Source organism: Staurois parvus, unplaced genomic scaffold, assembly GCF_062004578.1.
Source record: "Staurois parvus isolate SC_StPar_1 unplaced genomic scaffold, SC_StPar_1.0 ptg000746l, whole genome shotgun sequence".
Lineage (NCBI taxonomy): Eukaryota > Metazoa > Chordata > Amphibia > Anura > Ranidae > Staurois > Staurois parvus.
This window is the reverse complement of record NW_028318542.1, coordinates 4,258,377-4,272,302: the sequence shown is the minus strand read 5'-3', so window position 1 is coordinate 4,272,302 and position 13,926 is coordinate 4,258,377. Positions and strand designations below refer to the sequence as shown.

Sequence of the window (13,926 nt, the reverse complement as noted above, 5' to 3'; positions counted from 1 at the left end):
ATAGCAATTGGAGCGGCTAACCAGCCGCTCAATCACTATTACAGGCAGCGGGAGGGGAGTCCTGCCGCCGGTTGCTTGCGGAGCCGAAAACAAACCGGATCAGCTTTGTTCGGCTCTATTAAATGGTAGATGCAATGACCTGACATAGTTACAGTTGCTAGAAAAAGTATGTGAACCCCTTGGGATTACGTGGAGTTTTGCATGAATTGGGCATAAAATGTGCTCTGAACGTCATCTAAGTCACAACAATAGAAGAACACAGTCTGCTGAACATAATACTACACAAACATTAGATGTTGCCATGGTTTAATTGCACATAACATGTAAACATTCACAGTGCAGGGAGGAAAAAGTATGTGAGGCCCTAGCTTAATGACTTCTCCCAGAGCTAATTGGAGCCAGGAGTGAGCCAACCTTGACTCCAATCAGTGTGATGATATTGGATGTGTTGCTGACAGCTGTCCTGCCCTTAAAAAACACACACCTGTTTTGGGTTTACTGGTTTCAAGAAGCACTGTTTGATGTGAACCATGCCTCGCAGAAAAGAGCTCTCAGAAGACCTACGATCAAGAATTGTTGACTTGCATGAAGCTGGAAAGGGTTACAAAAGTATCTCCAAAAGTCTTGATGTTCATGTGTCCACGGTAAGACAGACTGTCTACAAATGGAGAAAGTTTAGCACTGTTGCTACTCTCCCTAGGAGCGGTCGTCCTGTAAAAATGACTGCAAGAGCACAGCGCAGAATGCTGCATGAGGTAAAGAAGAATCCCAGAGTGTCAGCTAAAGACCTACAGAAATCTCTGGCACATGCTAACATTTTTGTTGACACATCTACAATAAGGAAAACATTAAACAAGAATGGAGTACATGGGAGGACACCACGGAGGAAGCCATTGCTGTCCAAAAGAATATTGCAGCACGTTTGAAGTTTGCAAAAGAGCACCTGGATGTTCCACAGCACTACTGGCAAAATATACTGTGGACAGATGAAACCAAGATTGAGTTGTTTGGGAAGAACACACAACACTATGTGTGGAGAAAAAAAGGCACAGCACACCAACATCAAAACCTCATCCCCACTGTAAAACATGGCGGAGGGAGCATCATGGTTTGGGGCTGCTTTGCTGCCTCAGGGCCTGGACGGATTGTTGTCATTGATGGGAAAATGAATTCCAGAGTTTATCAAGACATTTTGCAGGAAAACGTACGACCATCTGTCTGCCAACTGAAGCTCCGCAGAGGATGGGTGATGCAACAGGACAATGACCCAAAGCATACAAGTAATTCAACAAAACAATGGCTGCAACAGCACAGAATACGCCTTCTGGAGTGGCCCAGTCAGAGTCCTGACCTCAACCCGATTGAAATGCTGTGGCATGACCTTAAGAGAGCGATTCACACCAGACATCCCAAGAATATTGCTACACTGAAACAGTTTTGTGAAGAGGAGTGGTCCAAAATGACTCCAGATCGTTGTGCAGGTCTGATCTGCAACTACAGGAAACATTTGGTTGAGGTTATTGCTGCCAAAGGAGGGTCAACCAGTTATTAAGTCCAAAGGTTCACATACTTTTTCCTCCCTGCACTGTGAATGTTTACATGTTATGTGCAATTAAACCATGGCAACATCTAATGTTTGTGTAGTATTATGTTCAGCAGACTGTGTTCTTCTATTTTTGTGACTTAGATGACGTTCAGAGCACATTTTATAGAGAGAAAACAGGTGGCGCACACCTGTTTTGTCTCTAAGTGTGCGCCACCTGTTTTCTCTCTATCCAGTGGCTGATTTCCCCATCTGAGGAGGGCTGCACCTCTGAAGCATTTCCTTTGGTTGTCGCTGTCCTGGAACCCTTGGCTTCCCTTTTGGCTGTGCATATCCTGAGGCGCTGGAGAGTACATACGATATCCAGAGCACATTTTATGCCCAATTCATGCAAAACTCCACGTAATCCCAAGGGGTTCACATACTTTTTCTTGCAACTGTATGTATTCAAACTTCTTACACCTTTGGAAATGTGTGCATTCCCAGCCTTCCAGTGTTTTCTGACTCCACGTTACAAGATCATTGAGTATTTCATAGTAGTAGGCAGGGCTGCTGTTACAAACCATGGTGTCCCGCACAGCCAACCTTACAGGGCCCCTTCAAATAAACAGTTTACTATGCTTCAGTTATGAATGAATACAGTGAGTAAATGGTACCGATCACTCATTGTGTTCATTCAGGAAAGGAAGGAGCAAATGTGACATATTTACCAGACCCTTCTCCTACTCTCCATCCTGAAGGATCCTATTGTGTGCTTGAAGTTGCCAATGGGATGGAGAGGAGGAAACCAGTAGCGCTGTGGGGGTGAGGGGGCACACAAGGGGGCTTGGGCAGCATGGGGAAACGTGGTGCACAGGGAGGGCGATAGGGGGAAATTACTGTAACCAATACCCCATATGGGTCTCTCTGCAGCAGCTGAAAGACAGTGGAAGCGAGAGGAGAAGAAGCCAACTTTCAACTGTTGTAGAGAGAGCCATACAAGGGGATCGACTACAGTAACTGCTTCCCTACCATGCTGATCACCCTGATTTACCCAGCTGCCTGGGCCCTCCTTCTGGCCTGGGCCCCATACAGGAGGACTGGTGGTACCCCCTTATGCACCGTCCAGGTGAAAGTAATGTTCATCTTAGCAGAATACAAGCTTGTGTTCTATAGGGGTGATAAAAATTGTCATACAAAAGCCCTGTGTGAACTGCAATGAGATCCAATGTGGATTCTGTACAGGAGGCCTAGTGTACAATGGTATGAGAAGCAATGAGAAATGGCAGGTCCAGAGGAACATATCACCCCTGCAGGAGCGGACTGACCATTTGGAAACTTGGGCACTGCCCAAGGGCCCGGGGTCAGTACGGGCCCCATGAGATGCCTCTGGTACCTTTTTCATAGGCTTTTTTGCGTTTGAGCAAGGACACAGGGGCCCCATGATCCCATATTGCCCGGGGCCCCATGAGTTGTCAGTCCGCCCCTGCACCCCTGGCATCCTGATGTGTCTCAGAGGGCACTACGGTAGCAATCCAGTTATTGAATTCCTATGCAGAACTTCATACAGGTAACAAGGCCATTGTATGAGTGCAGCCTGCACACAGTGGACCTGACCCTTTGTCATGCTGTTTCTACTGCTTACTTTTTTAGGAGCTGTTTCACAGGCTATAACAATGATGAGTAACTTGTTGGCATTAGGAAGTCAAGAGCCTAGATTATACCTTTGTAATGACTTTATAATGAAGGAGCACATTAGCACCCTTGTATAAATGAGCCTGCTATTTCCTTTACAGTGAAGGATTGAAACCCTCCCGCAATCACAATGATTATGACCATTGTGTTCCTAAGATCTGGGACTGCCACTAAAACTGCCATCATCAAAGGGCAACAAGTGTCCCATTGTAGCTCATTCAAGCAGGTGACTAGTGATGTACAAAGTTATGTGTGGTCATATAAAACTGTGCGGGTCAGGGATTAGAACATCTGTTGTGCGTTCACACGGCCATTTGCTGGTTATCCCACTTTCACACACTCTTGTATTCACTATGGGGGTCATTGTGATGAGAGCCTGCAGTTACTACAGGGATCATTAATTACTTAATACTCCTACCCGTGCAGCTTTCACCATCAGATAGAATGCTGTAAAAGGCCCTTTGAGTGTGTTAATCATTGCCGATATCTTCCTCAGGTTTCTTCATTGACAGTGAACATTCCAGTAGGGCACAGAGAGATGTGACACGGGAAAAGTGAAACCTTATCGTTTTTTATTGTGGAGACCTTTAAGTGGAACTGACCTCAAAAAGTGAAGATTTGTCATGTTATAGGTATTTTTTTATTTTTATTTATTTATTACAGATGCTTGTATGGCGCAATTTTATGCAGCACTTTACATATGTGTATATATATATATATATATATATATATATATATATATATATATATATATATATATATATATATATATATATTGTCTTAAAAAAAAGTATCATACCTCTTAAAATTTTCCACATTTTACAACCAAACGTAAATGTATTTTATTGGGATTTTATGTGATAGACCAACACAAAGTGGCACATAATTGTGAAGTGGAGGGAAAATGATAAATTTTTTTCAACATTTATTACAAATAAATATCTGAAAAGTGTGATGTACATTTATATTCACCCCCCTTTGTTCTTATACTCCTAACTAAAATCTACTGGAACCAATTGCCTTCAGAAGTCACCTAATTAGTAAATAGGGTCCACCGGTGTGTAATTTAATCTCAGTATACATACAGCTGTTCTGTGAAGCCCTCAGAGGTTTGTTAGAGAACATTAGAGAACAAACAGCATCATGAAGGCCAAGGAACACAGACAGGTCAGGGATACAGTTGTGAAGATGTTTAAAGCAGGGTTAGGTTTTAAAAAAATCTCCCAAGCTTTGAACATCTCACGCAGCACTGTACAATCCATCACCTGAAAATGTAAAGAGTATGGCACAACTACAAACCTACCAAGACATGGCCGATCACCTAAACTGACAGGCCGGGCAAGGAGAGCATTACTCAGAGAAGCCGCCAAGAGGCCCATGGGAACTCTGGAGGAGTGGCAGAGATCCACAGCTCAGGTGGGAGAATCTGTCCACAGGACAGCTATCAGTTGTGCACTCCACAAATCTGGCCTTTATGGAAGAGTGGCAAAAAGAAAGCCATTGTTGAAAGAAAGCCATAAGACTTCCTGTTTGCAGTTTGCGAGAAGCCATGTGGGGCGACAGAAAACATGTGGAAGAAGGTGCTCTGGTCAGATGAGACCAAAATTGAATTTTTTGGCCTAAAAGCAAAACTAACACTGCACATCACCCTGAACACACCATCCCCACTGTGAAACATGGTGGTGGCAGCATCATGTTGTGTGGATGCTTGTCTTCAGCAGGGACAGGGAAGCTGGTCAGAGTTGATGGGAAGATGGATGGAGCCAAATACAGGGCAATCTTAGCAGAAAACCTGTTAGAGTCTGCAAAAGACTTGCAAAGAAAAATGGGCAAAAATGTCCCTCTCTAGATGTGCAAAGCTGGTAGAGACATCCCCAAAAAGACTTGCAGCTGTAATTGCAGTGAAAGGTGGTTCTACAAAGTATTGATTTAGGGGGGCTGAATACATATGCACGCCACACTTTTCAGATATTTATTTGTAAAAAATTTTGAAAACCATTTATCATTTTTCTTCTACTTTCAATTATGTGCAACTTTGTGCTGGTCGATCACATAAAACCCCAATAAAATACGTTTAAGTTTTTGGTTGTAACATGACAAAATGTGGAAAATTGCAAGGGGTGTGAATACTTTTTCAAGGCATTGTATATTGTACATTCACATTAGTTCCTGCCCTCAAGGAGATTACAATCTAAGGTCCCTAACTCACATTCATATATACACATACTAGGGACAATTTAGACAGGAATCAATTAACCTACCAGCATGTCTTTGGACTGTGGGAGGAGACCAGAGTACTCAGAGGAAACCCACACAGGCACAGGGAGAACATGCAAACTCCAGGCAGGTAGTGTCATAGTTGGGATTCAAACCGACGACCCTAATGCTGCTAGGCGGAATTTAATTTGGAAATGCCCAAGTAGTACTCTGAAAATGTACCTTTAGAAATCCCTCCTGAAAAAGCAGAGCTCTTTCTGGTATATCAGTGTGTCTAGGCACTCCTGTGCCTACAGCTCAAATTATGTAGGGAGAGTGTAAAAGTAAATCACATACTGTAAGAGGCATCCTCCCTAAATCTTGAACAATATTCCAAAAATAGTGAATTATGCCTCTAACAATTACAACAACCAATCATTAACGTTTCCACAATATTTTATTACAAAATGTCATAGATTAAAAATGCTCATAGGACATATACAAACAACAAACATTACAACACAATACATCCAGTATTACTCAAAGAAGGGTGCTAAGAAATTAATAAAATGTACCCGTTTCATGGGATGACCCACTTTGTCAGGACCCTCAAGAACCTCAGATGATATTCTTGTACCTCCCTATGCAGATGTGCATTGTGCCGCACCGTGTCATGGATGCCATCCAAGGCTCGGTAGCATTCATCGAGTCCCTCCCAGTCTGTGGAACCCTTAAAGGCATTATAAGTGCCCTTGAGTCAACCCAAAACACACTGATGGAATAGAATATATATCAACAACCCTTAATCTGAGGACTTAATATGATCTTATCTCCATACACATATATGGCCTACCTTCACAAAAATAGTGAGCTCAGCCCAGCCAGAGTGTTTGGGATTGGCTCAAGGACCCTTATAAAGCCTTCAAGGGTTCCCCCACAAGCCGGGTGGGGCTTGATGAATGTCCCCGAGCCCTGGATGGCATCCATGACACGGTGAGGCACAATGCATATCTTCATAAGGCGATACGAGAAAATGTGTCTGTGTCATGGATGTCATCCAGGAACCCTTAAATGCATTACAAGCACCCTTGAGCCAACCTGAAACACTTTTTTTTTGTGAAGGGGCACCATATATGTGTATGGAGATAAGATCATATTGAGTCCTCAGATTTCGGGTCATATATATATTTTGTTCCATCAGTCTGTTTCAGGTTGGCTCAAGGGCCATTGCAATGTCTTTAAGGGTCCCCCCGCAGGCTGGGTTGGGCTGAATGAATGCCCCTGAGCCCTGGACAGCATCCATAACACAGTACAGCACAATACGCACCTTCATAAGGCAATACAAGAAAATCCTCTTTCTTCTTTAGGGTTCTGACGAAGTGGGTCATCCTGCGAAACTTGTAGACCTTTTTATTAACCTTTTAGCACCCTTGTTTGAGTAATACTGGATGTATTATGTTTTGATGTTTTTTGTTTGTATATATTCTATAGGCATTTTTTATAACTAAAATATTGTGGAAATTTTATTGTTTGTTGTAACTGTTGGATGCATAATGAAAGTCCCATTCACTGTTAGTATATAGCAGCAATAGTAGGTTTTTTTAAGCCCTAAAGCTTTATTGACCTCACTTACCTGTAATGAAGTATGGCCCACACTGTTCAGGCAGCGGGATCCTAGAGAAATCTTCACTGCAGGGATACCTCATCCTCCTCCAGTTGCTGCATTTCCAACGTGCGGGGGGTTAACAGCTTTGGGTTCTGACTGAGAAAAAATTTCTGACAAGGACCCACCCCTTCCTTCTCCATTAAGAAACATTCTTTGATTGCTTTCACTGCCTGTAACAGATTCTGTGAATGGGGAGAGTCTTATGAGTCACATGATTCTCTCCTCCATTCATCAATTCTCCAGAGGCAGTGAAAGCAAAGAATGTCTCTTAATGGAGAAGCAGAAAGTGGGTCCTCATTGAGAACTTTTTCCACAGCAGGTAAACCTGGAGCCCAAAACTATTAACCCTGAAAGTTTAGCCACTGGAAGAGGATGGGGCATCCCTGCAGTGAAGATTTCTCCATGATCCAACTGCCTGCACAACATGGGGAACTGCACCTTCATTACAAACGCACCAGTGGACAATGGGAGAAAGCAATCTCCCCTGGCTCTGTGATGAGGGGAGGGTAAAAAGGACCTAGGGCTGGGGGTCAGCAGGAATAAAAAATGACCATGGTCAGTGGGAGAAAAATAATGCCCCATCATCTCTGTCAAAGGAAGGAACAGTACTCTACCTTTTTGTAGTGGAAAAGTGCCCAATTTGTGGGAGATATAATACCCTTCAATGGTGTCAATGAGAGGAATAGTGCCCTATTGTTGGTGTCAGTGGGAGGAAAAGTGCTCCAACACAGCTGTCAGTGAGAGTGCCATCAACTGTGCCAGCAAGAGGAATTGTGCCTAATTAGTGACAGTGGGTGGTGTTGTGTTCATTGTTGGGGTCAGTTAGAGGAATTGCCCCAAAGCTGTGGACAGTTAGAGGATATGTAGCCCATCATTAGTGTCAGTGGGAGAAACAGAAATGGTGTCAGTAAATGGAATTGTGCCATATCAGTGGAAAGACTAGTGCCTCGTTGTTGGTGTCCATGGGAAGTATAGTACTCCATTGTGGGAATTGTGCCCATAGTTGGGATTAGTGGGAAGAATAGCGTCTCAGGGGCTAGTCAAAGACAAGCCACAGAAAGTCCATGCCGCTTGACCCTGTAGAGGAACTGGAACCCTGGAGTCCAGGCTTCAGTGTCTCCACACTTGCACAACTGTAGCATACATGAGAAGATAGCCAGCAGCTTGGTATCATCCAAAATAGGTTAACATAGTTAGCTACATCATCAGCAGAGAATAAAATCTGACAATGCGTTTCAGCAGTCGGCTTTAGTCATGCTGTGACTAAGGCCTGATGGTCGAAATGCATCAGCATATTTTATTCTGTACTGAAGCTGTAGCTAATAAAAGTTACCCTATTTTGGATGATACTGAGTTGCAGGTTATCCTATTATTTATTTATTTCAGGTACTTATATAGCGCCGTCAATTTATACAGCACTTTACACATATATATATTGAACATTCCCATCAGTCCCTAACCCTCAAGGGGTGTACTATCTAAGGTCCCTAACTTACATTCATACATACACATATGAGGGCCAATTTAGACAGGATCCAATTAACCTATCAGCAAGTCTTTGGAGTGTGGGAGGAAACCGGAGCACCCAGAGGAAACCCCGCAGGCACAGGGAGAACATACAAACTCCATGCAGGGGGCGCCATGGTCAGGAATCAAACCCATGACCCATTTACTGCAAGGCAGACATGCTAACCACTAAGCCACTGTGCTACCCCTATTATGTAAGCATAGAGCCACATCTTGCACGTGCGTCACAATTTGGGGACCAATGCTTTAAAACAGTGGTCGGCAAGCCGCGGCTCGCGAGCCACATGCGGCTCTTTACAAACTTAAATGCGCCTCTTCTGTGTGCCGGGCGCCCGCCCCCCTCCCTCCTCTCGGGCGGCCGCCCCAAAAGTCAGGACTCTGCAGCTGTCAGGATGTAGGCGGGGCAGCCATGATGTAGGCGGGGCAGTGTGACGAACTCCTCTCCTCTCACAGTCCGCCCTGAAGACCAGAACGGCGCGGGAACACGGCGAGAAGAACACGCGGAGCAAAGGTAAGTGAATTGACACAATATGGGGAATGAATTACTATAGGGGGGATGAATTACTATGGGGGATGAATTACTATATGGGGGTTGAATTACTATAGGGGGGATGAATTACTATGGGGGATGAATTACTATATGGGGAATGAATTACTATAGGGGGGATGAATTACTATATGGGGGATTAATTACTATATGGGGGATGAATTACTATATGGGGGATGAATTACTATAGGGGGGATGAATTACTATGGGGGATGAATTACTATATGGGGGATGAATTACTATATGGGGGATGAATTACTATGGGGGATGAATTACTATATGGGGGATGAATTACTATGGGGGATGAATTACTATGGGGGATGAATTACTATATGGGGGATGAATTACTATGGGGGATGAATTACTATATGGGGGATGAATTACTATATGGGGGATGAATTACTATGGGGGATGAATTACTATATGGGGGTTGAATTACTATAGGGGGGATGAATTACTATGGAGGATGAATTACTATATGGGGGTTGAATTACTATAGGGGGGATGAATTACTATGGGGGATGAATTACTATATGGGGGATCAATTACTATAGGGGGGATGAATTACTATATGGGGGATTAATTACTATATGGGGGATGAATTACTATAGGGGGGATGAATTACTATAGGGGGGATGAATTACTATAGGGGGGATGAATTACTATGGGGGATGAATTACTATATGGGGGATGAATTACTATGGGGGATGAATTACTATATGGGGGATGAATTACTATGGGGGATGAATTACTATATGGGGGATGAATTACTATGGGGGGTGAATTACTATATAGGGGATGAATTACTATGGGGGATGAATTACTATATGGGGGATGAATTACTATATGGGGGATGAATTACTATGGGGGGTGAATTACTATGGGGGGTGAATTACTATATGGGGGATGAATTACTATGGGGGATGAATTACTATGGGGGATGAATTACTATGGGGGATGAATTACTATATGGGGGATGAATTACTATATGGGGGATTAATTACTATGGGGGATGAATTACTATATGGGGGATGAATTACTATGGGGGATGAATTACTATATGGGGATGAATTACTATGGGGGATGAATTACTATATGGGGGATGAATTACTATGGGGGATGAATTACTATATGGGGGATGAATTACTATGGGGGATGAATTACTATATGGGGGATGAATTACTATGGGGGATGAATTACTATATGGGAGATTAATTACTATGGGGGATGAATTACTATATGGGGGATGAATTACTATGGGGGATGAATTACTATATGGGGGATGAATTACTATGGGGGATGAATTACTATGGGGGATGAATTACTATATGGGGGATGTATTTTCAGTTTTAAAAATGTGGCTCTCAAAATAAATTTCAATCGTGGTTTTGGCGAGATTTGGCTCAGTTGAAAAAAAAGGTTGCCCACCACTGCTTTAAAGCAACCTTCTGTTCCTGTATGGGGATGTTCAACACAATTCAAATTGCCCTTTTATATGGGTATTCAGTCTGAATCTGTTTGTTAGTTTTTCAGATGGTTCCATGTATGTCTATGAGCAGGTGGATAAAAACAGATGCACATCTGTTTACATCCACCTACGTTTGAGTCTGTGGACAAAAATGGACATGTGAAAAATGGATGTATAATGAGGTAAATTGAAATGAACTGAATATGGATATAGCCACTGATGTAAACAAATGTATAATAATTCAGTTTTTATGCTTTTTTTTAATGTTTTCATGATGGAACTGAGGACACTCGTGTGAAAGCACCCTTACTGGGAATGCTAACTAATACTTTAAACAAAACATAAGCTACCCAAGTAACATATGGTAGCATGTAGTCTTCCACGATCTTACAGTGTTCTAATTGTGTGCATTTTATCACTACTATACAAGGTGGTCCAGAAAATAATTAGAATTATATTTTTACAATTCTATTATTCAAAAGGTTTACAATTTAACATTGTCTCCTTCAAAGAATGCACCTTGTGAGTGTACACAATGCTCCCATCGATTTTTACATTCTTCATAGCATCCCTGGGAGCCTTCAATTGTGATGGAGTTCAGAGCTTGCATAGTGGATCTTTGGACTTTATCCACACTGCCAAAATGGTGTCCTTTCAAACCCTTCTTGATCTTTGGGAATATAAAAAAGTCGCAAGGAGACAAGTCGGGCTGTAGTGGATGGGGAAGCACCGTGATGTATTTTTCAGCCAAATACTCTCTGATAGTCAAAGCTCTGTGCATTGTGGTGATGGAGGATCCAAGTTGAGCTGATCTCAGGATGCACACAAAAACGCTTCATCTCAAGCGACCAAGAACTCCAAGGTAAAATCTTTGATTCACAGTTTGATGAGTAGGTACAAATTCCTTATGGACAATTCCACGTGAATAAAAAAAACAAAACAATGACCATTGATTACACTTTTGATTTGCTCATTTGAGCTTCCTTGGGGCGAGGTGATATGGGTGTGTGCCATTCTGAACTTTGTTTGCTTCTTCATCTCAGGTTCGTACTCAAACACCCAGGCTTTGTCTCCCATGGCCACTCGACTCAAAAAATCAGGCTCTCTTTCCAAATGGACAAACAGGTCTTAGCAATCCAGTTAACGGTGTTCCTTCTGATCAGGTGAGACGTTCTTTGGAACAAGTTTTGCACACACTTTTCTCATGTTCAAATCCTGCATCATGATTTCATGAACATTTGGCTTCATAATTCTCCATATGCTTTCCTCACCATTTCCAAAGTTTCTAATGTGCTTTTATCCAATTTCACACAAAATGTTATCGCTTACCACTGTTCCAAACTCACTTGCATTTTTCTTAATACGAGGTACTTGAACAGGGTGTCACAAAGTAATAATGTCTCTTGACTCCAAAAGGGCTGGAATGCAACTGATCAGTGTTCTAACATATACATGGCACCCATCCTTGGCCAGCTTCTCCCTTTACAGAGCCATTCTCCAGCATAGGAACTTCATTCTCATTATATTCTGGACACACCTCATATGTTGCTTGTGCAGTCTACACCATAGGGGGCCATCTGTTACATTTGTTCAGTGATCAGCACTTCATCCTAGCATTTCAGTTGAGCTAATGAGAATTAGCCATGCTGCTCTGGCCTTATTCACAAATGATCTATATGTCTACAGCAGTGACCGCCAAACTGCAGCCCGCAGGATGGATGTGGCCCTTCACTTGCATTTATCTGGCCCTTTGGGCATTATTCCTCCCATTAATATCAACGATGCAGTATCTTTCCTTCCTCTGACGCCAATATAGGGGATAATGCCTCCCAATAAAACCAATAATGGGGCACTATTCCTCCCAATGACGGGGCACTATCCCTCCCTCTGATACCAACAATGAGGCACTATTCCTTCCACTGATAACAATAATGGGGCACTAATCTTGCTTCTAGTGACCACAGGCACTATATAATTTTTTTTCCTATCTACTACCACAGTCCAGCCCCCTAAGGTCTAAAGGACAATAACCTGGCCATTTGTTTAGAAAGCTTGGAGGCCCCTAGTCTAAAGGCTCAATTCCACTATTTACCACCTATGGATCAGCCCAGCAGCAAAGGCTTTATATTCCTCCTAGTTTATATTATTAATATTGGTGCCATCTGGTGGCCATTACCCATTGCATTGATTAGAGTCAGAAATGACCAAATGGTGACTTGGGTTGACTACAAGGACGTCTTTTTTCTCCTCCATTATTTTGCATTAGCAAATAACTCACATCCTAAGAACATGAAACAGTTAATGGATGAAAAGCATCCACACAAATTATTATATTGGTAATGTAATAGTGGCTAAGTGATTAGTACTCCAGCCTTGCAGCAGCCTGGGTTTGATTCTCACCAAGGGCATTGCATTGAGTTGATGGGCTTGATTTACTTAAGGTCAAAGGCTGCTTGTCACATAGCAAAGTAAATTTTGCTTTGCAAAATGTTTGGCTTAGTAAATAAGGTGAAGCTCAGAACAGTTCTCGTTTTGAATACAGCACCATGTGCAAAATAAATACAAAACACAGGATAATTCCCAGCATGTTTGAATGATTAACCACTTCCCCCTGGGTGGACGTCATATGCCATCCTGGGGTTTAAGTTGTTATACCAGGATGATGCCTCCAGCTACAGGCATCATCCCAGTATCAAACTTTTCAGCTGGCAATGCCCTGTAAAGTAGAAGTTATTTGAGTGGCTACACATAAGTTGAGGTATTGTTGCAGTCTTCAGAGAAGGAGCAATAATTCTAGTGCCAGACCTACTGTGTAACTCTAAAATGGTAACCTGTAAAGGCCTTTAAAACATCACTTATGGAGTACTTAAGTACCATACCTTCCTCCGTTCCATGGGCGTACGCAAATTTAAAGTGTGACATGTTAGGTATGTATTTACTCGTTGCAACATAATCGTTTATATTTTATTAAAAAATCAGGTATTGTATTGTGTTTGTGTTCACAAAAACTCATTAAAGTGTATTTTTTTCCAAAAAATGTGCCTGAAAAACCGCTTCGTAAATACTGCGTGACATTAAAAAAATTGCATCACCCACCATTTTATTCTCTAGGGTGGGGGTCTCCAAACTTTCGTAAGAAAGGGCCAGTTTACAAACCCGCAGACTTTAGAGGGGCTGGACTGCGCCAATGGGTGATAACAATGCCCAATCTTTAGTATTGGGGGAGGAATAGTGCCCCATCATTGATGTGAGTGGGAGGAAAAGTGACCCAACATTGGTATTGGAGGAGTGGTGCCCAATCACTG

The 13,926-nt window shown here is 42.5% G+C and overlaps 1 long non-coding RNA gene across 16 annotated transcripts in view; it reads left to right on the top strand.

The window, feature by feature from the left end:
- LOC149445133 (uncharacterized) overlaps positions 1-13,926 on the top strand; it is a 65,219-nt gene that overhangs the window by 19,557 nt on the left and 31,736 nt on the right. For 7 of the 16 annotated variants that reach the window (XR_016306451.1, XR_016306460.1, XR_016306454.1 and 4 more), the window contains 2 exons: positions 3,714-3,849; positions 11,665-11,784. The exons of 1 other annotated variant lie outside the window; for it this stretch is intronic. This is a non-coding gene — a long non-coding RNA (uncharacterized LOC149445133). 8 more of the 16 variants (XR_016306458.1, XR_016306456.1, XR_016306464.1 and 5 more) reach the window with 4 other exon arrangements.